At 41.2% G+C, this 23,671-nt stretch overlaps 1 protein-coding gene across 4 annotated transcripts in view; it reads right to left on the bottom strand.

Moving 5' to 3' along the window:
- The window catches only part of NCOA1 (nuclear receptor coactivator 1), a 245,257-nt gene extending 223,895 nt beyond the window's left edge, over nt 1–21,362 (bottom strand). For 3 of the 4 annotated variants that reach the window (XM_055327201.1, XM_055327209.1, XM_055327208.1), the window contains exon 1: nt 21,317–21,361. The gene's annotated coding sequence lies outside the window, so the exon portion shown is untranslated. Of the gene's footprint in view, nt 1–21,316 lie in introns of all 4 variants that reach the window. The other variant, XM_055327207.1, reaches the window with a different exon arrangement.
- Nucleotides 21,363–23,671: the final 2,309 nt, after the last annotated feature.

The raw sequence follows: 23,671 nt of genomic DNA, 5'->3' as shown, positions 1-23,671 counted from the left end.
GGATCCCTGGGTGGCGCAGCGGTTTAGCGCCTGCCTTTGGCCCAGGGTGCGATCCTGGAGAGCCGGGATCGAATCCCACGTCCGGCTCCCGGTGCATGGAGCCTGCTTCTCCCTCTGTGTCTCTGCCTCTCTCTCTCTGTGTGTGACTATCATAAATAAATAAAAATTAAAAAAAAAAAAGAAAGTGAAAATACTATCCACATGACTATAGGGTGTATTTGCAAATCATATATCTGATATGGGGCACATATCTAAAATATATAAAGAACTCTTAATATCCAATAATAAAAAGGCAAATAACCAAACTTTAAAACAGGCAAAAGATCTGAGTAGACATTTCTATCAAAAAGATGTAAGAATGGCCAATAAGCACATGAAATATGCTCAACATCTTAGTCATTAGGAAAATACAAAAAAAATTACCATGCCCTTTCATACTTGCTAGGATGGCTGGAATCAGAGTCATATAACAAGTGTTGGAGAGGAGGTAGAAAAATCAGAACCCTCATACACTGCTGGTGGGAACGTAAAATGGTGCAGCCACTTGGGAAAACAGTTTATATTCCTCAAAATGTTAAACACAGTTACCATATGACCAAGCAATTCCACTCCTATGTGTATTAATAAAAGAAAGGAAAATACATGTCCAGGTAAAAGTTGATAGGAGCATTACTCATAATAGTCAAAAAGTGGAAATAACTCAAATATCCATCAAAAGTTAAACAGATAAAATGCAGTCTACCCATACAAAGGAATACTATCTTTTGGCCATAAAATGGAATGAAATGCTGATACATGCTACAATCTGAATAAACCTTAAAACATTAGGTAAAGTAAAAGAAGATATAAAAGGTCAAATATTGTATGGTTCCATGGGATTTCCTTTGGGGGGATGAAATAGTCTGATATTACTGATAATATTGCATAACTCTGTGAGTATAATAAAGGCTACTTATTTGTGAATTACATCTCAAAAAAATAATAAAAAAAAAATAGGAAGGGGCATCTGGGTGGCTCAATCAGTTAAGTGTAGGACTCTGGATTTTAGGTCAGGTCTTGACCTCAGGGTTGAGTTCAAGTCCCACATTGGGCTCTACAATAGGTATGAAGCCTACAGACAGACAGACAGACATAGGAAATCTTTCTTGGGAATATCACAATGAAATCCTAAATATTTCACCGTAGTGGATACAGTATGACAGTATATTCCCAGAGGAACACAAGAACTGCAATAAGCACAGTACAAGAAAACATGTCCAGGTCAAGCCCTAGGGCTTTCTGATAAACACCCCACCAACATTTAGCAAAAACAAAGCACATATTTCTACACTCTGTGTGTGTCTGCCTCAGGCTGACATCGGTCATCAATCACAATACCCTCTGCCTTCCAGCTGGAAATGGCAACAGATCTCAACACAGTTGTCCATGTACTTATTACCAATTGATCATAATGAATAACAAATTACTGAAGGTCAGGCCTGAAGGTACTAAATTCATGCCCATTTCTCTTGTCTGTCACACATGCAAAGTTGTGGTTAGCACTTTAAGTAATTAATGAATGGTTTATTAAATATAAAATACTTCAGACATGAAAAAAAAGATATAGAAAATAATTTTAACAGATAGACCCACTATCCGGCTAAAGAAATACTATATTACAAATTCAGTTAACACTTCCGCTACTTTTAATAAATATTTATTCTTTTAGAAAAAGAATTGTGACTACACTCTTGCTCTCTCAGTTAAAAATATCTGTAGTGAGCCTACATATGTGGCCCATGGAGTTAAACCAAGACATCACTACTCAACTAGAGACTTTTAAGTGACCTCTGACATATGACATTTACCACACATAAAATCTCTATCAGTCAATTTTAACAAGAGAAGGAAACTCCCACATGTCAACAGCAGTAGTAATGGAAACAGAAGCTAGAAAGTGACCAGAGGGTTCTTTCCATCCACACTTTTCACTATCACTTAGCCAAAGGCCTCCATTTCCGCCTTTCCTGTGTTATTACCAGCCCGACACACTTCTCATTTTAACATCTATAATGTTTTTCAAGGCACTTTCACACACAGTATCTCATTAACCCCACAAGATAGATAAAGCAGCTCTATTTATACCCCTTTTTACAGACATGGAAGAACAGAGCTATTAAGAGCATGAGACTGGAGTGAAGCAGGATCCCTACTTCACTACTCAGCAATGTGAACTGCAAAATAAAGATGATAATACCTGCCTCACAGCATAGTTATGAGGATTAGATTGCACAACATATAGAAAGTGCTTAGTACAGAACCTGGTGTAAAATAAACACTAAAGGAATGGTAGCCGCTACTACTGTTGCTGTTAATTAGGCAAGATCAAGCAGCTCCTAAACATGGGAGCCAAGATTGAAACTTAGGTCTTCTTTGATTCCACACAACACAGCTTCATTTTCAAGTGGTCACCAAGAGTCCTACTGGATAGCATAGACTCTGCCATTTGCAGGCAATACCTAGCCATTATCATCTAGACACCACGGTGATTCCATTAGGATTTTAAGAATCAAAAACCAACAGCAATACCAACAGCTGCTAACATCACCAAAAGACAACCAGACATTACATGTCTCATAATACTATCTATAATGTCGTCTTGCCCCCCTCCCCCCACAAAACTAAATCTTAATCAAGCTTCTACATCAAACTACCAATTTATAGGATATATAGAATGGGTACAGAAATACCTTAAACTAAACAGAAATTCAGACTATAATAAAATGTATAGGACAAACCACCCAGGTTCTTCAATATATAATTTCAAAAGAAAAAAAAGGAATCTACAAATTTAAAAAAGACATTTCAATCAATCTTGATATCGAAAAAAAAAATTTTTTTGATTCTCCCCCCAAAAAGGCATAGCATCAGCCCCATATTATCTGCTTGGGAGAGAGAATACACCAGAGATAAAACCAGAAATAGTCAGGAATATTTTAGGCTTTAGGACATTTCTTTTTATTCCCTGTAAATAATAAATCAACATTCAGGTTTTTAAAAGAAAAGCAAACATCTTGCTACAGCCTTGCTACATCTATGATAAAAGTCTTATTCTGAAGAGCATTTACTAAAGACTACATGTTCATAGGTCCTTATAATGATCCTCCCCAAACCCCTCCCCCAGTCTACAAGAGATGGCTGGAGCAAAGGTCAAGGGAAAAAACAAACAAGAAAAGTCAGGAAGAAACACTTTTGTAACTGAAGCTTAAAAGAAAACCCACAGCAAGAACAGGATTAGCTGTCATCAGGAACCTTCCCAGAAGTAACCATCCTATGATGAGATTTGAGATATCTTAATGAAAATTACAGCACCTCCCCTGTCACCAGGAAGCAGTCAGTTAAGGTAAATTGAATGAAAATTAATCTGAAATTTTAACATGGGCACACATTGTAATGCAGATTACTTGTTTATTTCTACAGTATTTAAAAAAAAAAAGCAAGGAGGATTTGAGTGCTTTCACATTCATTTTTTTTTTTTTAAGATTTTATTTGAGAGAGAGATAGAGAGGACATGAGCAGGGGGAGGGGCAGAAGGAGAGGTAGAAGCAGAGTCCTCACTGAGCCTGATGTAGGGCTCGATCCTAGGACGCTAGGATAGCTACATGAGCCTAAGGCAAATGCCTAACCAACTGAGCCACCCAAGTAACCCGCTTCCATAGTATTCTAAAAAAGATGTGACAGCTTACAGAAAGCATTAAGAATTTTTTAAAAAGGAAGTAATGAGATTGGGGCAAAGAGAAAGGAAAATAAGATGAAGTCAGAGGTAAATTCACCGAACAAACTATATGGCCACAAGATCCTAAAAAGTTGACTGCCCATTTGACACAGAGAAAATACCACTGGCTACAGGAGTTATGATGATTATGTAATATAAGCAGATCAACTGGACAGGGGAAACAGCTTTTCCTGCTACCAAGACCTAGAAGAAAAATTACTACATGGGTTCAAATAATAATGGTGATGATAGGCAGCTTGAACTATACACTTAAAAATGGTGAAGATGGTAAATTGTGTTATGTGTATCTTACTAAAATAAAAAAAATGGGGGGAAAAATAGTAGCAGCTCTTTTTCATTACATGTGTCCTGTACTGGGCACGTTTCAAGCATTTTACGTGTTTAAACTCGAATTCTTTTTTCTTTCTTTTTTTTTTTTTTTGTAAATGTATTTTAGTACAGTTTTTTTCCCCAGTTTTATTGAAATATAACTGACATACAGGGCAGCCCTGGTGGCCCAGCAGTTTAGCGCTGCCTTCGGCCCAGAGTGTAATCCTGGGGACCCAGGATCGAGTCCCACATCGGACTCCCTGCATGGAGCCTGCTTCTCCCTCTGCCTGTGTCTCTGCCTCTCTCTCTCTCTCTCTCTCTCTCTCTCTCTCTCTCTGTCTGTCATGAATAAATAAAATCTTTTAAAAAAAAAAAAAAAAGAGGGGGATCCCTGGGTGGCTCACAGTTTAGCGCCTGCCTTTGGCCCAGGGCGTGGTCCTGGAGTCCCGGGATCGAGTCTCGCGTCGGGCTCCCGGCATGGAGCCTGCTTCTCCCTCCTCCTGTGTCTCTGCCTCTCTCTCTCTCTCTATCATAAATAAATAAATAAATCTTTAAAAAAAAAATAACTGACATACAGAACCGTGTAAATTTAAGGTGTACAATATAATGATTTAACTTATACATACTGTGAAGCAATGACCACAGTAGTAAGTTCAATTAACATTCATCATGTCATATAGACACAGAAAAAAAATGTTTTTCTTTAACTTGTAATGAGAACTCTTAGGATCTACTCTCTTACTGACTTCCAAATATATCTCACAGCAGTATTAACTGCAGACATTATATTGTATATTACATTACACCCCCAGTACCTATCTCATAACTGGAAGTTCGTACCTTGGGCCACCTTCATCCAATTCCCCACCTCCCCATCCTCAACCCTTATAAAGTCAGAGAATTCTCACAACAACCTTGTACAAGTAGGTACAATTATTACCCTATTTCAAAGATAAGAAAACTAGGGCACCAAGAGGTTAGCACACAAGCAGCACACAAAACTAGGAAGCAGCAGAGCCAGGCTTCTAGCCCAGGGAATCTGGATCCAGAGTCCACACTCCAAACCATTATATAACCCCTCAACTAGAATGGTATCTTCTTTTGGGCAAGAGTATTCTCCATCAGCTATTAATTAGCTCATTTTGTGTTCAGTCTTCATCTTCCGACAACTGCTGATAGTAACAGTAGTAGCAGTAGTTACACCATCAATAAGGGCACTAAGATAAAGGAGATAATTGGCTCACAAGACTTCTATAATAAGAGAAGTACTCAATTTTATAAAGCTGTTTATGTTAATGGCCCTCAATAAAGGTTGATTGCATTATACCAAATAACAATTCTATAAAGTGATTCTACCCCAGTCAAAAACAATGCAATCTATATACTTAGTTTTCTGGGATTCTGGTTTGATCCAAGTGATCTAGAGCAGTGGACTCCATGTTTAAGCAATCCTCAGAGAGTGTTGTTTCTGACTAGTAGGTTTTTTTTTTTAAGAATTGGGTAGAAAGTAAGTGGATACAATACTTGCTAGAGCAAAGCTATTCTATACTGCTAATTACAGGTAGACTAAATACTTTCATACCCAAATACAGAGTCAGGTTAATATTCTCTTACGAAAATTAGCCACTAAAGATACCTCTTGATGGAGGTAAGCCAAGAAAATATTTTCTTATGGGGCCAAAATTCCCCTCTGAAAGTGGTTCTGATTCTACACCAATGGGCAAACCAGTCAGTCAAGTCTGAAAGTTCTATACCATTCAAGGTACTCTCAATGATTTTGAACTGGAAAGTTCTCATAACAAGAGTCTCTCCCAACATTCATCTCAACCATAAAATTAACCTCAATTTAGCACCCACGGAACATCCAATTAAGATATGTATTCTTGAGCTAACTAAATGAGTTGGGCAGTTATATAAAGCTATTAGATATAAACCAGTTAAATGTCCAGCAACATCTGTAAAATATACATATGATGTAGGTTTTGATCTCAAATCTTTCTGAAGTAACTAGGTAGCAGGGTAGGCTGCCTAACAAGGCCATTCCGAGTTAATGTAAATACAACTACATCATAAGCACATTATGGCTAGGAAGCAATTAAAAAAAAAAAAAGACAAACATCCCCAAAGGAAAGCGAACAATATGGATAAAAGAACCTTAAGGGGGAATAAACCCAATACAGAATAAACATCTGATAAGATAAACAGTTTTATCAAATAGAAAACTAAAATTACAACAATGCTATTATACCATCTTCATCCATCAAATAGGGCCCAAATAAAAAATGACTGATAATATCCAGAGTTGATGAAGTACGGGAAAGCAGCAACTATATACTGTTGGTGGAAGTATAAACTGATAAGCTTTTGGGGTAACATTTTGAAAGGACTTCAATTTTTTAAATGTGCATTACCTTAATTCCATAAGTATATTCTCATACATGTACAAAAACAAGTACAAACTAGGATGCCTACAGAAACATAGCTTGCAACAGCAAAATACTTGATATCTAAATGCCCATCAAAAAGGAGAAAGATAGCTAAATTATAGAATATACATCTAATGTAATGCTATGCAGCATTTCATGCAAAGATCAAAAGGTCCTTCATATTCAGATGTAAAAAAATCCCCACAATATGAAGTTTAGAAAGTCTATAACAATTTAAAAAGTATGATCCTATGGCGGGTTAGGGAGGATAGGGAAGAAAGGAGGGGTAAGATGCCAAAAGGGGTCTGAATTGTCAGAACTTTCAGTTCCAAGAGACAAAAACCTGATTCAAACTAGCACAAGCAGGTCAGGACACTAATTAGCTCATTTAACTGGAAAATATAGGGTGGATCTAATTTAAGGTTCAAGTGGATCCAGAGGCTCCAATGACTCCCCATGCATGCAAGCATGTGAGAATGTGTATGTGCATCTCTGAGTGTAAGAGAGACACACTGTCTCAGTCAGCTCCCCTTCACCCTATATGTTGGCCTCATTCTTTTCTATAACAGATAGGCTTCCTTCATGTGGCCAGGCATACTCTATCTCAGTTTAGCAACTCCATGGAATGAGCCTGTCTCTTGTCCAGCATCTGTTTTTCAATCTCAAGGGAAGGCTCTGAACCTGTATGGGTCATACAGCTACTCTGCAGCAATCACTGTGTCCAAAGAAACTATGATGGGGCATCTGGCTGGCTCAGTCAGTAGAGCATGTGATCTCAGGGTTGTTGAGTTCAAGCCCCACACTGGGTGTGGACCCCATTTTTTAAAAAATAAAGTAAATATAAATAAATGAATAAATACAGATCCAGGTTAGGTCATATGTCCACGCCTTGGCCACCAGGAAAGATACTGTGACCTGAAATGGGGGGCGGGAGGGGAGCCTAAATTAACATCTGCCATATAATCACTAGAGACTTTCTTTCACCTTTTAATTCTATATATTCGTCCATTTCTTCAAGTTTTTTGTTAAAATACGGTCACGATTTATATATATGGTTTATTTTTTATTTAAAAGAGAATACTATTGGAATGCAGTCATAAAGAAAGCCTCAGGTTTAAAAAGTTCAGGGCTGATGACTTTAAGAATAAAACTAGGAGGAAAATAAGCCTCACATATAAATAAGAAATTGGGCTTCCTAGTTCTGCATATTTGACCAACATTTTAACCACCACCCAATAGTCCTTACTGAACCAAGCATTAAAAGATGAACAAAAAAACAGAGAAAACAGATTTTAATTACTTAGCATTATGTTGATAAGAGGTAGGGAAAAGACCTCATGGGACTCTAAGGAGAAATTTTATGAAATTCTCAGACCGCAAAAGGTCTCCAATAGGGTCAGAAAGTCCTTTATGCCAGCTCTCACTTTTCCCACCCTACAATGTCACCAGCCAAACAGTATATGTAGAAAAGCTCAGGATCAGTTTTACTGAAACCAATCACTTTCTACCTGTTTCAAATATATACTCTGAAGATGGTAGCAAACCATCCAAACCAAAACAATGTACATATAACCTACCCTTAGAGACATTATTAAAATTTCTCCTTTAATGGTCTCAAGGTCACCATTCAATATTACAAGTTCTTTTTTTTTTTTTTAAGATTTATTTATTTATTCATGAGAGAGAGAGAGGCATAGATAGACACAGGCAGAGGGAGAAGCAGGTTCCCTGCAGGGAGGCCGATGAGGGATTTGATCCCGGGACTCCAGGATCACGCCCTGGGCCGAAGGCAGGCGCCAAACCGCTGAGCCACCCAGGGATCCCCTACAAGTTCTTTTTACAAATAAAAATTCTATTTAGACTGACACACAAAACAATTCCTTTTTACTTCAACTGACTCCAAGCAAGGCCTACCAATTCTGGTATTCATTCACCTCTCTAAAGAAAGCCAATTCCACTATAGTAAGCCATTTATTGCTCACCAAGTATTTCTTGCACACATTTCCTAGCCCCGAAAGTAGGTGCACTGTGACTACCCTGACCAATGGATTACATAAGAGGAAGTGATGAAGGGTCACTTCAGGGCTAAAGGCACAGTAACCAAAGAGATTCCACGTTCTAGAGTGGGCATCAAAAACACAGTTTATTATTTTAACTACAGACCCCTTTTTTCACATTCCAGGAGACTACGCTGTAAGTTAATATTCCAGATCTTACAAATCTAATTCAAATTTCACTTCCTCCAGGAAGCCTACCCAAACCATGCCAGCCTCCTAGCATCATCATTAACACACTATGTATGTAAACTGTGGGTAAATCACTATGAAAGCACTCTGGTACTGACATATAACTACTACAATAAATGCTCTATCCTCCATAATTTGCAATGTGGTTGCTGCAACAGGCACATGTAAATACAGAAATAAGTATACATGATAATAAATTCCAAGTAAGTCCTAAAAATAGTAAGTACTACAGAGTTTCCACATATCTCAGTTAGCAACTAACTAGTTATATATATCCATATGACATCTTTTCTAATATTTTTTTTTCTTTTCTAATATTTTTTAATTCACATATGATTTAAAGCAAATGAGACTCCCTCATAAAGATTACAATCTCCTTGAAGGGCAAGAACCCTAAGATACAGTAACCTCGGGATCCCTGGGTGGCGCAGCGGTTTGGCGCTTGCCTTTGGCCCAGGGCGCGATCCTGGAGACCCGGGATCGAGTCCCACGTCGGGTTCCCGGTGCATGGAATCTGCTTCTCCCTCTGCCTATGTCTCTGCCTCTCTCTCTCTCACTGTGTGACTATCATAAATAAATTAAAAAATTTAAAAAAAAAAAAAAAAAAAAAAAAGATACAGTAACCTCGTGGCTCCCCATAGCACCATCCAAACAATAAGTATTCAATAAAAATATAGCTTTTATTGAGAAGAATGGGCTGAGACATTAAAACAGAAGTATAGGAATCCCCAAGACATTAGGAATGTGTGTCTCCAGCACGGCAAAAGAGAGAGAAGAAGGAACACAAGTTTTTCTGTTATCCATGTTTTCTGTTATCCTCTTATCCATAGTTCTGTAGAACTCTACACTGGAGACAAATGACTCACCAGGCTCCCCCAGACTTTTAGAACACAGCCCATGAGCGCCAACTTCTTACACTGTAGGACAATATGCTCTCTGGGCACCAACTGATTTCCAATTCAATTTCCCAAATACCCTGAAATCAGTAAAGAAAATCCCTAGATAATACGCACGAGTAATCCAGGCACAATAATAATTTTTAAAAAAGGTCTGTTACTCTAAGTACATTAATGAGTAGCATTATGATTTAATCGATGTGATTTGTCAAGTATTTTATTATCTACGTGTTTAAGACATTGCAGAGGACATATAAATATAAAACATAATCCCCTTCTGCCATTCTCATACCCTAATTCAGGCGACCAGACACATGAAAACAAAAAATTGCACGAGTAGAAGGCAGTAAAGTGTCAAATGAATAATAAGGAAAATAAATATTAAGAGTTCAAAGAAGGAAGAGGTTACTTTTAAATTTATATTCTGAACAATTCACAAGCAAGGTGGAATCTCAGCTGAGCTTTAAAGAATAGGTAGGATTTCAAGACACACAGAGTAGGATAAGGAGAACATATTCAGGAAAGGACTATGCAAAGCAGGAGAAACAGAGAAGCCGAAGGGATGTTTAAGGGACAATAAATTCACAATTTATTTGGAACAGTTTACTAGAGGAGAATAGTGGGAAATGAGACCAGAAATGCAGGTTGGTGCCAGACACTGGAAAGCTTTAAATGCCAGGCTAAGTAACAATTTTATCTTGACAGTAATGAAGTCTTTGAAGGTTTTTAAGCAAATAACACAATGAAAATAAAAATTAGGATAATCAATCCAAAACAAACTTTAGGACAGACTTAAAAAAGAACTCACTGAAGACCACCAGGACACTACTGCAATAATCAGGTCTAAATCAGAACGATGACAGTGAGGAGAAAAAGGAACAGATCTAAGCATCTGAACAAACTTGGAAAGTGTTTTTAGCATGTGTCAAATCAGACCCTGAGGACTCTAGAAAGTTGAGATTCAAATGCTAGAAAAAAAGAGTTTAAAATTTAAAAGCACAGCAACTGTGAATTCCAGCCTACCCAGCAGGGTCTCCCTACACTTGAACTGATACTAGGCTCTGCCATACATATATGCATTCCCATCACACTCCTAGGTCCACTCTTTTTTATTGGTGTTTAGAGGGACAGAAGTGGGAAATGATATATAAGAGCAGCCAAGTGATGAAGGCCAGGTAGTTGTGCAACAAACAAAACTCAAACATCTGTAAAGGCCAAAGGCAGTGTAATCACATCTATTGCAAAATGGAAAAATAGACTGCAAATCCAGTCATACTGCGGGCTTGAGTAATGACATCAGATATATCCATTAAACTTGGCAAGAGAGTAAGACTGGATGAATGGAGTTATTGAGGTCCCAATCCCTAACGACGGAGATTCTTAACCTTTGGGGAGCTCATGAACCCCTTTGGGAATTTGGTAAAAGCTACAGACCCTCTCCTCAGAGAAATGCACACACTTACAATATTTTGCGTATAATTTCACAGTATTCATAGACCCTCTGAAGCCTACCTAGAGACTCTTAGTTCCATGAATTCCAAGAGTTCTTAGTTAAGAACCCTTGCTAGAAAACAGATAACCATTTTTTTATCATATACTCACAGTTTAAAAGTTTTTGAATAGGAAGCTATATATGTACATTTATAATTTGTATACAGTACATACCAGACCAATAAATTATGTACCTTGCAAAGCACACACAAAAATGGATACTTAACAGAACATTTCTTTTTTCCAGAACACTTCTTATAATAAACAATTCTAAAGCATTTATCTTCCTTATTGATGACAGTTTCATTCTATTCCTAATAAACACTATTATTAATACCACTATTTTTGGGCAGCCCCAGTGGCTCCGCGTTTTAGTGCCGCCTTCGGCCCGGGGCATGATCCTGGAGATCAGGGATCAGGTCCTGCATCAGGCACCCAGCACGGAGCCTAGCGCTTCTCCCTCTGCCTGTGTCTCTGCCTCTCTCTGTATGTCTCTCATGAATAAATAAATAAAATCTTAAAAAAAAAAAAAAACACTACTTTTGGTGAAAGTAATGTGACTGAATATGATTTGCTATTTTCTAATTTTGCTTTCATATTTTGTAATATTGTAACTTGTCTCATTCTAAATTTCAGTTTTTATAATAAATAACTACTTTATTTAGTTTTAATGGCTATCATAGCAAAAAATATATATAGTTCACAAAGATGGGTAAAACCAAATGAAGGAATCACTTACTACACTGTATAAAACATGATATATTCAATTTTAAATCCCATTCAACACTTACGCAAAGGTTTTTGCTAAAGTTCAGCTAGTATATTTCCGTATTTTCTGGTGATAACCAGTTGTTCTTCCTAATAAATCAAATGGCGTATTTTTTTTTATATTTTCAGCAGATAGGCACAAAATCACTTAAAATGCCTAAGTTTACAAGGTTTTTATACAAGTTAGAAAATTTTGTTTCCAAATTGAAATATATATATATAAAAACAATTTTTTAAGGTTTTATTATTTATTTATGAAAGACAGAGAGAGAGGCAGAGACAGGCAGAAGGAGAAGCAGGCTCCTCAAGGGGAGCCGGATGTGGGACTTGATCCCAGGACCCCGGGGGAACCACGCCCTAATCTAAAGTCAGACACCCAACCACTGAGCCACCCAGGTATCCCTAAAAACATTCTTAAAGTTAAAAAAAAAATTAAAAAAAATAAAAATAAAAATAAAAATAAAAAAACATTCTTAAAGTTACACACATCATATTCAGCACATAAATCCAATAATGATGGAAGTTGTTCCAAATATTCATTTTCAATAATCTCTATCCATAACATTGAATTTTATTTTATTCTGAAAGGTAGTTACTTTTTTTTTAATATTTTATTTATTTATTCATGGGAGACACACAGAGAGAGAGGCAGAGACACCGGCAGAGAGAGAAGCAGGCTCCATGCAGGAAGCCCGACACGGGACTTGATCCCAAGTCTCCAGGACTACGCCCTGGGCCGAAGGCAGATGCTCAACCACGCAGCCATCCAGGGATCCCCGGTAGTTACTTTTTGAGTCACTGTTAAGAACTTACCATCAGGGCTCAGCGGTTTAGCACCGCCTTCAGGCCAGGGCGTGATCCTGGAGATCCGGATCAAGTCCCACATTGGGCCCCCTGCGGGGAGCCTGCTTCTGCCTCTGACTGTGTCTCTGCCTCTCTCTGTGTCTCTCATGAATAAATAGAAATCTTAAAAAAAAAAAAAAAAAAAAAAAACTTACCATCATCCCAAAGGGGCAGATAAAGTAAGTGTGTTTATTTTTCATAAATATCTGCTAGGCAGCATACTACTCACAGCCACTTGTCACAGAAAATGTCAGCAAATTTGGAACATCTGTGTTTTTGTTAAAGAAAAATAAGTCATCTTTAAGTTAGATAATTCTTGAGACCTCTGCCTTAAGATGGCCAGTTACCCTCTATGAAATATTATACAAAATATCTGCCTGGTGACTCCTTACAAAGGATGTTAGGAGTCTACTATTTAAAATAACAAATTTGAAAATCCAGTTACCCAGACTCCTATAAACTGAAAACATCACAACAGACTGAAAGAAACTTCCTTAGAGACCTCTAATATTTCTCCAATTTTCCAAATAATTTTATGTAAACTCTACTGTGGACACCATGGTTCTTAATGTGCCTGGACTCTCAAGGGGCAGTGTTCTAGCAGTACCCTTTAACCAATTTCCCTAGCATTCTAACAAAGTTTAAAAGGAGTTATCTTTAAAGGTACTCTAATTATATTGTCTCCATCTCTGAATTACTACCAGTTTGGCAAAAGACACAACTGCAGCACATTCTGTGACACCAGTTGTCTTCAACACTGTTCCCTCAGTGTAATGTTGGCTAGCAGTTCAGTCAAATAATAGACAGGGCTAGAACAAGGTCCAAGACTCTTCATGACATATCCTGCCTTAAATCCTTTTTGGAACATGGCAGGGCATAAATAAATCAGTAAAATAAATCATGAACTATATTGAGAGCCAGGGACTTTCAACTTACATGACCATCCTCACTTATACAGAGAAATATATTTATACAAGGAGATGACATTTTTACACTTAAAAAACAAGTCCGCTGCATAAATGCCAAATGATAATACGCTGTTTAAAAAAACAGCTACTGCTTTAAAAAAAAAAAAAAGTATAAGCCAGTGAAAAAGATTTTGTACTAACTCCTATCAAAAAAAAAAAACACATAATCTGTTCTCAAATATACATAAAAATGAGTGAATAAGTTCCTAGTGTGGTAAGCCTTACATATGGAATCATTTCAAAAACTATGAAAATATAAAATTTGGGGTGTAAAACCTGCCAAAAAAAATCTATGTAAATTTGGAAAACTGACATTTCTCCTAGATCTCATCCAGATCTGCATACTTCACTGTTCCCCACCACCTCCCTCCATTAAAATCCTGCAATGTCTTGCTACTGCACCTACAGCATCTGGTCCCCTCCTACTTTGGCTGGTGCCACCCTCCTCCTTGCACTTTCCCCTTTCACTACTCCTAAATAATCCCAAGCTTTTCTGTCCTTTCATCTTTGCTATTTAATCTTCCTTAATATACTTCTCTCCTCACCCTTACATACAAATCATCCCCTGCCTTCAATGTTCTGGTCACCCCAAGCCCTGCATGAAATCTACCCTGATCACTCTCAAATGAGAATAACTGCTCCCTCTCCTGAATCCCCAAAGTACTATTTCATACTTCTCTCATAGCACTCATCACATTCAATCAGTATTATAGGTATTTGTGTGTTCGTCTTATCACCTCTCTTAGGTAATAATCTCCTTAAGAACAGGATCCGTATCTTATCTTTTAACTTCCCTATCTTTTAACAACACATCACCTTGAACAAAGTAGGTACTTATATAACTATGTCTTGAATGAATGATTGAGTAGCTACTTAGAAATTCAACTGCAGACTTCCTGTACCACCTGGAATGGAGAGGGAGGTATGAGGCTTTGCACAACAAGCAACTTTTCCCCCAATTTCCTCCAAACAAATTCACCAAAGTAAAGCCAGTATTACACATACAAGTGCTTTCAAAAAGCAAGGACATTTCATCCTTTAACTATCTGGTCAAATATGGCGTGATATCTTTATATAAACACATATACACTCATAGAATATCTTCCATTAAACAATCAAATCTATGCTTGATAATAAAAGCATGTAAATAGTTTAATCATACAGGCAAACTAAAAATTTAAGATGTAATATATTATAGCTATAAGAATGAGATCAACCATTCAAAGTACAAGTGGAGGGACGCTTGGGTGGCACTCAGTTAAGCGTCCCGACTCTTGATCTCAGGGTCGTGAGTTCAAGCCCCACACTTGGCTTCCACGCCCAGCATGGAGCCTACATTAAAAAAATAAAAATAAATTTAAAAAAGCACAAGTGGAAACACAGAATGACCAAGCAATTTATTCCAAATGGAAAAAAAAAAAGGCACCTGAGCTTTAGCTATTTAAATGCTAACGAAACTTGAGAGGCAGAATTTTATTGCTAAGAATCCAAAACCAACCATTCAAAGATAAGCTTACCTAGACAGAAGCACCAAAGAATCAACATTACTAAAGTACAAAGGTGAGATCAGAAACAACATGAAAATCTTAAAGTGACACTATCATTAAGTAACTCGTATATATGGGCTCCTGAGTCATCAGAAAGCAAGGAATTTGCAGGAGTCTCCACAGCACACTTAAGGAACAGAGAAAGGCCAAAAAGGAAAAAAATAAGGTTACAATGTGGTCAACTGTGGCAAAAACCCTTGGAGAGAAGCCAGTTTAAAGGTATGCCTGTGACAGGATACCTAGCTGGAGCTAAGTCTCAGACTCGATTTCAGCTCAAGTCGTGGTCTGGGGTCATTAGATGGAGCCCCCTCGGAATCTGCTTCAGATTCGCTCTCTCCCTCTCTTTCCCTCTGCCCCACCCCACCCCCAACACGTACGTGCAAGCTAAGTAAATAAATAAAATATTTTTAAAAAAATAAAACAAAGGTATGCCTGTGATTTTTAGGTTAGAAGACCCTGGACTCAAATGTCTTCCCTAATACCTACAAGCTGTGCATTCTTACACCAACCACTCAACCACCCTGAACCTTGTTTCCTCATTTATAAAATGTAACATGTAGAACAAGCACAGTACCTGAGGACAGTATGTCTCTGAAACAGCACTCAATAAATATTTGCTGACTCTGAATGAGGGCCATATAAGAAAAGCAGACGTTTCCCTTGAGGCACTTTTATAGTTTTCAAGAGAGTAGCCTTAATTCCTTTTTTTTTTTAAGATTTTATTTATTTATTCATAGACACAGATAGAGAGAGAGAGGCAGAGACACAGGGAGAGGGGGAAGCAGGCTCCATGCAGGGAGCCCGATGTGGGACTCGATCCCGGGTCTCCAGGATCACACCCAAGGCTGCAGGCGGCGCCAAACCGCTGCGCCACCAGGGCTGCCCGCCTTAAGTAATTCCTGATTAATACCTGACTGCAATATTTGACAGTCAATTTTTGACCAAAAAATAAAAATACTCATTTCTTCCTCACTTACACATTACTTAAAAGCTTACTAAAATTCTTGAAATTTAAGATCTCTTTGTGATAACTTTTAAATACTAAAACAAAACAAAAACCTCTCACGAAGAAGCCAAATACTTGGGTTCTTGCCTAAGTAATGCCACTAAGTACATGACCCATGAAAATTACCATATTTGCCTGGCCTTAGTCTTATAATCTGTAATATTAAGGAGGTTGTGCTAAATTGCCATTAAGGCCCCTTTACTCTAAAGGGTGTGGTTCTAATTGGGTGATGGGCATTAAGGAGAGCACTTGATGTAATGAGCACTGGGTGTTATATGCAACTGATGAATCACCAAATTCTACCCCTGAAACTAATAATACAGTATATGCTAACTCAATTGAATTTAAATTCAAAAATTTTTTTTAAAAAAAAAATTTTTAATGGTGTAGTTCATGTCATCTCAAGGACTATTCTAACCTAGTTAGGAAAAACAATTTAATGTACAATTTTTTTAAAAAAAAGGTTTCTTTCTAAAAGGAAAAGAAATAAATGTATTATATTGGAAAAAACTGAGCAACTGATGGTAAAGGGGTGATAAAAATCATGCTTTCTAGAGAACATACCAACTTTGACCCTGTTTTTGAAGGTCAAGAGATAAAAGGAGACAATTTAAAGAAAATGAAACATAAGATCAGAGCAAGATATCTACAGGTGATTGTAACTTTCTTCACTTGTGTAGCACTTTACAGTTTACAAAGCATTTCTGCACATGCCATCTGCAGCAAATTTTCCAGAATGAAAAGTAGAAGAACAGTTTAAATTATTTACGTTTGATAAATTTGTCCACAGAAAGTCTCTGCTACAAACAATAACATGAAAAACCATTTTGGAAAGGAATTTTTTAAGCATTTCTGTGTAGGATGAATTAGGCAAATGCATGCAGGCAAACAGCTATAAACCTACAAATCATAGAATTTAGCACAAGGAAAAAATGTGAAATCAGGCCAATATGCTGATTTAATGATAAAGAAACTCAGGCCCACAGAGTCAATGTGACTCTCTTCTCTCCATGTGCAAAACAACAGGAGGACCACATTATAGAACCAGAAATAAAGAGGGAAATCCAAATTGCAGAGAAAAGAATCAGAATTTGGGGACAGATTAGATAGTTATGTGATTAGGTTATGTTAGTGTAAGAAAACATTGTTAAAGTCTTACCTTGTGCCAATCATGCTAGGCCTATGTTGTTATTTAATAACTGAAAGATCAGAACCATATGACGGTAAGTACATTATTCCGATTTTACACATGAAAACCTGAGGTTAAGTGTGGTTACGTAACTAGCCCAAGGTGACATCTATTAAGTATCTGGAAGAGCCAGGACATCATCCCCTTTCTGAAGTCAAGCCTCCATTTCCAAAAGAAACCTAAACTTGCCTCAAAAGTATAAGCTAGAAGAGCAAAGTTAAGTATCACTCTGGAAATGGTGGACACCACAGTGTTATCAGAATTCTGGTCCTGCTAATATGTGTATTTTACCTCCACACCTGCACCTACTGTTACCAGTCTCATCTGTCTGTTCCCAATGGTCGGGGTCCAGGATGTCTCAGTAAAGTTAAACTTTGGCTCTCCACACTAAAACATCCATGGGGTGCGATTATATCAAAATATATATAAGATAGGGTGACTGGAGGGTGATTAATCTCAAGTCTTACAAAACTCAAGTGCCTATAGTTTGCTTCTGTTTTGGCATAAGGTATTTATCTTCAAAATATGATAACTCTACTAAGCTTTTCTAAAAGCCTGTCACTTCAAGGAGCCTCAAAAATACTGTGCTGCAGATGGGGGTATGGGGGAGGAAGCATGGATTCACCAACCCACTCTATTTGCACCTCCAAATTGGATTTATATGTTGATGTCAGTGTTTTGTAATAATTTCTCTTCTTCAACCACATATCCTGTGGAAATATAAAATAACCATTTCTCTATAGTCCAAATATCTATAATCCAAATACTGTAATGCTGTATGACCATAAAGCCCTGTCCAGAATTACAAAGAAAAAAAAAAAAATCCTTGCACTTCTTTAAGCAACCAAGAACAGTACCCAGTTGCCACCACTAGGCCATTTTATGACCTCTAACCCTGTGTGTTGAGAGAAAGGTACAAAGTCTAACTAAAATATAAAGAAGGGAGAAGAAGGAAAGGCTTGAAATGACTAGATCTCATCTCAAATGGTAAGAAAAGAGGTCAGAGGCCACAGGACCCATTCTCAGACCAATGACCAAAGGCTAAACTAGTGGTTAACAAGGAAAAGAAGCAACAAAGAAGTCCTTTCCTACAGTCTAGTTTGTCCCAGTGGGTAGGAAAGTTGTACACCATGGGAAGAAATGTGTATGGTTCTGCAGCTCAGACTCGATTCAACTCCTGGATGGCATGAATTTTCACCCAGTCCCACACTCCTATCTGTGCCTGATATATGCAGGTAATGTAAAAAAGAGCCCACCACATGGTTTTGGACCTCTGCCAGGAAAGCGGTTGATGGCCCTCTGAGAATTCTTGTGATTATCCTCTCTGTATAAGGCAAAAACTACTACCAAGATAATAATGAGCATCCTGGGGATCTCCTCCCATACCCTAAGGCTTATGGGTAGTATGTGCTTATACTGACCTCCCATACTTGCCCTAAAATAAAAGCTATATTAAGCCATAGGGTTTAAGGCCAACTAACTCCAAAAGATATGCCACATAAATTTCAAACGATGTGGAGCGCTTGGAGTATAAGGCATAAGGCAAAAAAAGAGAAACCAAAATAGAAAGAGAGGTAGTATCTCTCCAAGAGAAGGTATATAAAATTGACGAAAACAAAGAAGAGAAAGCTAAGTCTTTGAAAAACAATTAGAAATAACATAGTGATGTATAATCCAACAGAGAAAAGATTTTCAAGGAATGTCCAAATATCCTCTCTCCCACACTCTACCTTTCAGCACTTCTACACTACCCTCATCACTTACTCAACCTTTAGTCCTGGTGAAGACCAGTCATTGGATTAGCAAGATGAAGAGTACATGCAGAAAACATTCCACCCTGAGAACACCTTTAAATTATTTAGGCTTGTTTACCACCCTTCTCTATAGAGTAAAAGCATGAAATGTTGCCAACGCTTTCACAATATATACCAGTCAGCACCATAGCAACCCAATCCTCTGCCCACCAAAAGATTAACACATACACACAAAACAGGAAATTCAACAAAAATTAAATTTGACCCTAGACTCCCTCAACAGTTAAATGTCTTAAGTAGTAGCAGTATCTTTATATCACACCCACTTCATGCTACCCTTACAGCTTCCTGGCATAAGCAAATTCTTGGGATTATACAAACTGCTGCTTCTGTTTCCAGCCCAGATTTCTAGAAATGAAACCCTAGAATTGAGGGAGAAAGAAAAACAAATGTTGGCAGAAAGAGGGAGGAAAATGCATTGTCTATATAATCCCAGTTTAAGTGGAACAATCACCATTAGTTCCATCAAGCACTTTTTTTCAATAAAACCACTTACCCAAAAATGCAGATCTAAAATACTCCCTTAGCTTAAACCACACAGAAAGCAATTTAATAGACACAATCCTACAGATTTTCTCAAAAAGAAACGAGGAAGAGATTAACTACAAACTATGTCAAATTCAAGTTTTGCACCTCAAAACTCAAACTTCCTTGCGAGTCAAATAAATGTAACAAATAAGCAGGGCAAAAGGTCTACAAAAATCAAACCAAACACCTGTTCTGACAAGCGACACTCCTCCATTTTCTCTCCAAACCATGTATTTCCCTATTCAGGCCCCCCTTTTTGGCCCACTGTTCCCAGAGCATGAAGTCTGAATAAGAAATGGAGGGAAAACATTTCAGATGCTAGTTCACAAAACCAAATTAGACCTTTCCACAAAGTACAGGGGATAAAATAGAAAGACTTCCAAACTGTATCTAGTTTATGACAAACAGTTCAAGGAATAACCATTTACTGAGCTGCATCAAACCCCACTGCTACCTTTCACCCAAAACTATTTCTAGTTCAAGAGCCAAAAGACCCAAGCAAATACTTTCTTTTCACATTATTCTCAACATGAAGAAATCTGACCCCCTTCCTACTACATCATAGCTTCTGTGAAACAAGCTGAGAGGCCCCTTTGGCCAACTTTTTTTTTTTTTTTTTTTTGAGTCTAACCTCCAACCAATTCCAGAAGAGAGACAAACCTCAAACAAATTTAACCCTTGATGTCCATCCCTTCAGCAGCACAGTACGCTCCACCACAGCAATGTTTTTACACAGACACTCAAAGATTTCTTAACCACCTAGTGTAAGCCTCAGCCGTCACAAATCATCGCCACAGAGATTACTCTTGGCATCCACAGAGGGTGCTGGGACTGCAATTCAGTCAAGAACCCTTCATTCACCATCATCAGACTCGACATTAAAAATTCGCCCTCTCAGAAGAAAAAAAAAAAAAAAAGTCACCTTCTCCACAAGGACACCTGCCTCTTCAACGCCTCTACAGTGAACATGGAGAGCCCAGCACGAAAGGCTGAAAGATCCTCCAGCTTAAAGTTTTCCTGCCCACCAAACTCTGCAGCCACAGCACCGCGGACTGTCCTTGTCACACACACAGGCTTTACTGTCAAACCTGCCGCCTCCCTCTGACACCGTCAGTGCCTAGACCACGGGGGTGACCGCTTTAAAAAGAAGCAAAACGAACAAAACAAAACAAACCCCACAGCTGGCTGGTAAGGACAAGGGACCCTGGTGTCCGGTTTCTCCGTGTCTCTCCCGAAGAGACGGGAGGGCGGCTCGAGTTCTGCCGCTGACCATTAACCAGTCCCACCTCCCGGGCGTCCAGTCACCACGGCGGCTCCCCCTCGCAGGTCCCTTCAGCCGACTCCTGGGAAGGGGACCAAACCCTGGCCCTACAGCAAAATCTCACGTATCCATCCCCTTTCTACCTCCGAAATCCCTCTCCGGCAGAAGGGAGGGGAAAGAAAAAAAAAAAAAAAAAAAAAAGCAAGTGCGCGGGGGGTACACAGACGCGCCGTCGAAGGCTGCGCTTACGGAAAGGCACGCCATGGTCAGCCCCATTTCGCAGTCCGGGCAAGCGAGACTCGGCGAGGTGGCCCGGCTCGCCAAGGTCACCGCGCGCGCCGGGGCCGAGGGGCGCCCGCGCCGACTTCCGGCTCCCCCTCTCGGCGGCGGCGGCGGCGGCGGCGGGGAGCGCCGGCGGGCTGGGGGCGCCGCTCCCCACGCCGGGCCGGCGGCCGCGAGCCTCGCGCACCCTCCGCGGATGCTCGCCCAGTCGGCGCTAACTAGGGCAACTGGGAAAAGGGGCCGCCAAGTCGCTGCTGCAGCAATTTCCTCCGCGGGCGCAGCCCCCAGCTGGCGCCCGTGACAGCTGCGACCTCCGCCCCCTCCAGCCGCGCGAGGCCGAGGGAGAACTCGGGGAAAGTGGGAGGGGGACGGAGCGGAGAGAAAGGAGGGAGGGGGGCGGAGGGGCGCCAGCTGCTCCCCGCCCCCTAAGGCCTCGGCGGCCGCGCGGCTCGTGACAGCTGCACCCACCGGGAGGCTCGGCGCCCGCCGCCCGCCGCCCGCCCCCACTCACCTGCCGCCGCCGCCGCCGCCGCCTCTGGGCCGCGCTGACGGGCGCCGCGCTCGCCGGGACCGAGGCGGCGCCGCCGCGGCCTCCGCCGGTGCCCGGGCCGAGCGCCCGCCGCCGCCGCCGCCGCCGCCGCCGCCGCCGCGGCTCTCCGGCCCCCTCCTCCGGAGCAGGGGTCCCCCCGCAGGGGGATGCAGAAAGAACCCGGCGCGGGCTCCGCTCGAGGGAGCAGCAGGGAACGGGGCAGCCGAGGCGCTCGAGGCCGCGGTCCAGCCGTCTGAGGGGAGGGCTCGGCGGATCGCGTCAGACTCCCGCTCGCCTGGCCCGAAGAACAGGCATTTCAGCCGCTCTCCGCGGCCGCCATGTTCTCCTCCTCCTCGGCCGCCGCCGCCGCCGCCGCCGCTGCCGCCGCCGCCGCCGCCGCCCCCCGCTCGCGGCCCCGCCCCCTCCGCGCCCCGCCCCGCCCCGCTCGCGCCCCGCCCGCGCCCCGCCGCGCCCCGCCCGCCGCGCTGCCCCTGAGCGCTCGGGTCCCGCCCGGCCGCCGCGACCCTGCGCCCGCGAGCTCCGACGGCGCGCCCGGGCAGCGCGCTCCCCGCCCGCCGGGCCGCGGAGACAGGAGGCGCCCCGCGCCCTCTGCCGGCCGCCCGCCCGAGGGACGGCCGCCGCGGTCCCGCCCCGGCCCGCGTCCTAACGAAGTGTGGGAAAGGAGGCCCCAACTCTTCCCCTCCCCTCGGGGCGTTCCTCCGACTGCTGCCGGGAAGCCGCCTGGAGCCGGGGCGCTCTCGGCTAGGCCGCCCGGCCTGCAGCCTCCCGCCGCGCTCATCTTCCGGAGAAGGTGGGGATGCGGCGGCCGGAGGCCCTGCACACCCGGGAGGAGTCGCTCCTGGGCCTGGCCCTCCACCGAGCCGTTGTATTACTTTGAGGAAGAGACACATCCGCGGGGTGTCTCTTTTTTTTTTTTTTTCCCCCTATTCTGTAAAATTGGGACGTGGTTGCTTAGATGATTTCACGGGCTGTTAGACGAGGGAAAAGAAAGATCATATGCCCCCTTCGTTTTACAGATGAACAGATCTGACTGACTCGTCTGGCTCTGCGATTCTATGAATTACCCAAAATGTCTGTCATTGACAGAGCTTTCCCCTCAAGGGGGGCCCACACCTTTCTTCTTTCCTACCCGCTTTTTAAATTCTGGAATGGAAGTACAACTTCCAAAAGTGGAGCGTTCCTTGTCACTGGAGGAATCAAACAGCTGCGGAACAGGCTTTCGGAGCCGTTGATGGCCTTAGCTGGAAAGCATCCCTCATTCCAAAGGCTGGCAATAGAATCTCTCTCTCTCTCTCTCTCTCTCTCTCTCTGTCTCTGTGTGTGTGTGTGTGTATGTGTCCCTCTCTGGGATGTCCCAAGGATGAATGAGTCACTGGCTGCGGAAGCGCTTTGTGAAGCCTACGTCTATCCTTTCCCGCACTCTTTTCCCCCAGTTAGTTAGCTACTTTCACCTGCCTCAATCCTATTCTGCCGCTGCTGTCTCGCAATATTATCCGCTGTTTCTCTTCCAGTGTTTTCTATCCTAGAGCAAACCCCTTGTCAATCCCGAAACCCTTCTCACTCGTCCTAACCGAAACCTGACTGCCTTGAAAACGCCATCCTCCTCCCTTGGCATCTCTCTGAGGCAGTGAGCAGCTTCCTCCAGAATCAGGTACTCCATCCTGCCACACCCACGACCCTCCACCTTCTCCCTGTCCTGCTCATAAAGCAACCCTTCGCCCACATCCCACATTCACTCATATTCATTCATTTATGTCCATTCAGTCGATTCT

The sequence above is a fragment of the Nyctereutes procyonoides genome, unplaced genomic scaffold (genome assembly GCF_905146905.1).
Source record: "Nyctereutes procyonoides isolate TBG_1078 unplaced genomic scaffold, NYPRO_anot_genome, whole genome shotgun sequence".
NCBI classification, from domain to species: domain Eukaryota; kingdom Metazoa; phylum Chordata; class Mammalia; order Carnivora; family Canidae; genus Nyctereutes; species Nyctereutes procyonoides.
The sequence above is the reverse complement of the archived record's forward strand: the minus strand, read 5'-3'. Positions and strand labels throughout refer to the sequence as shown.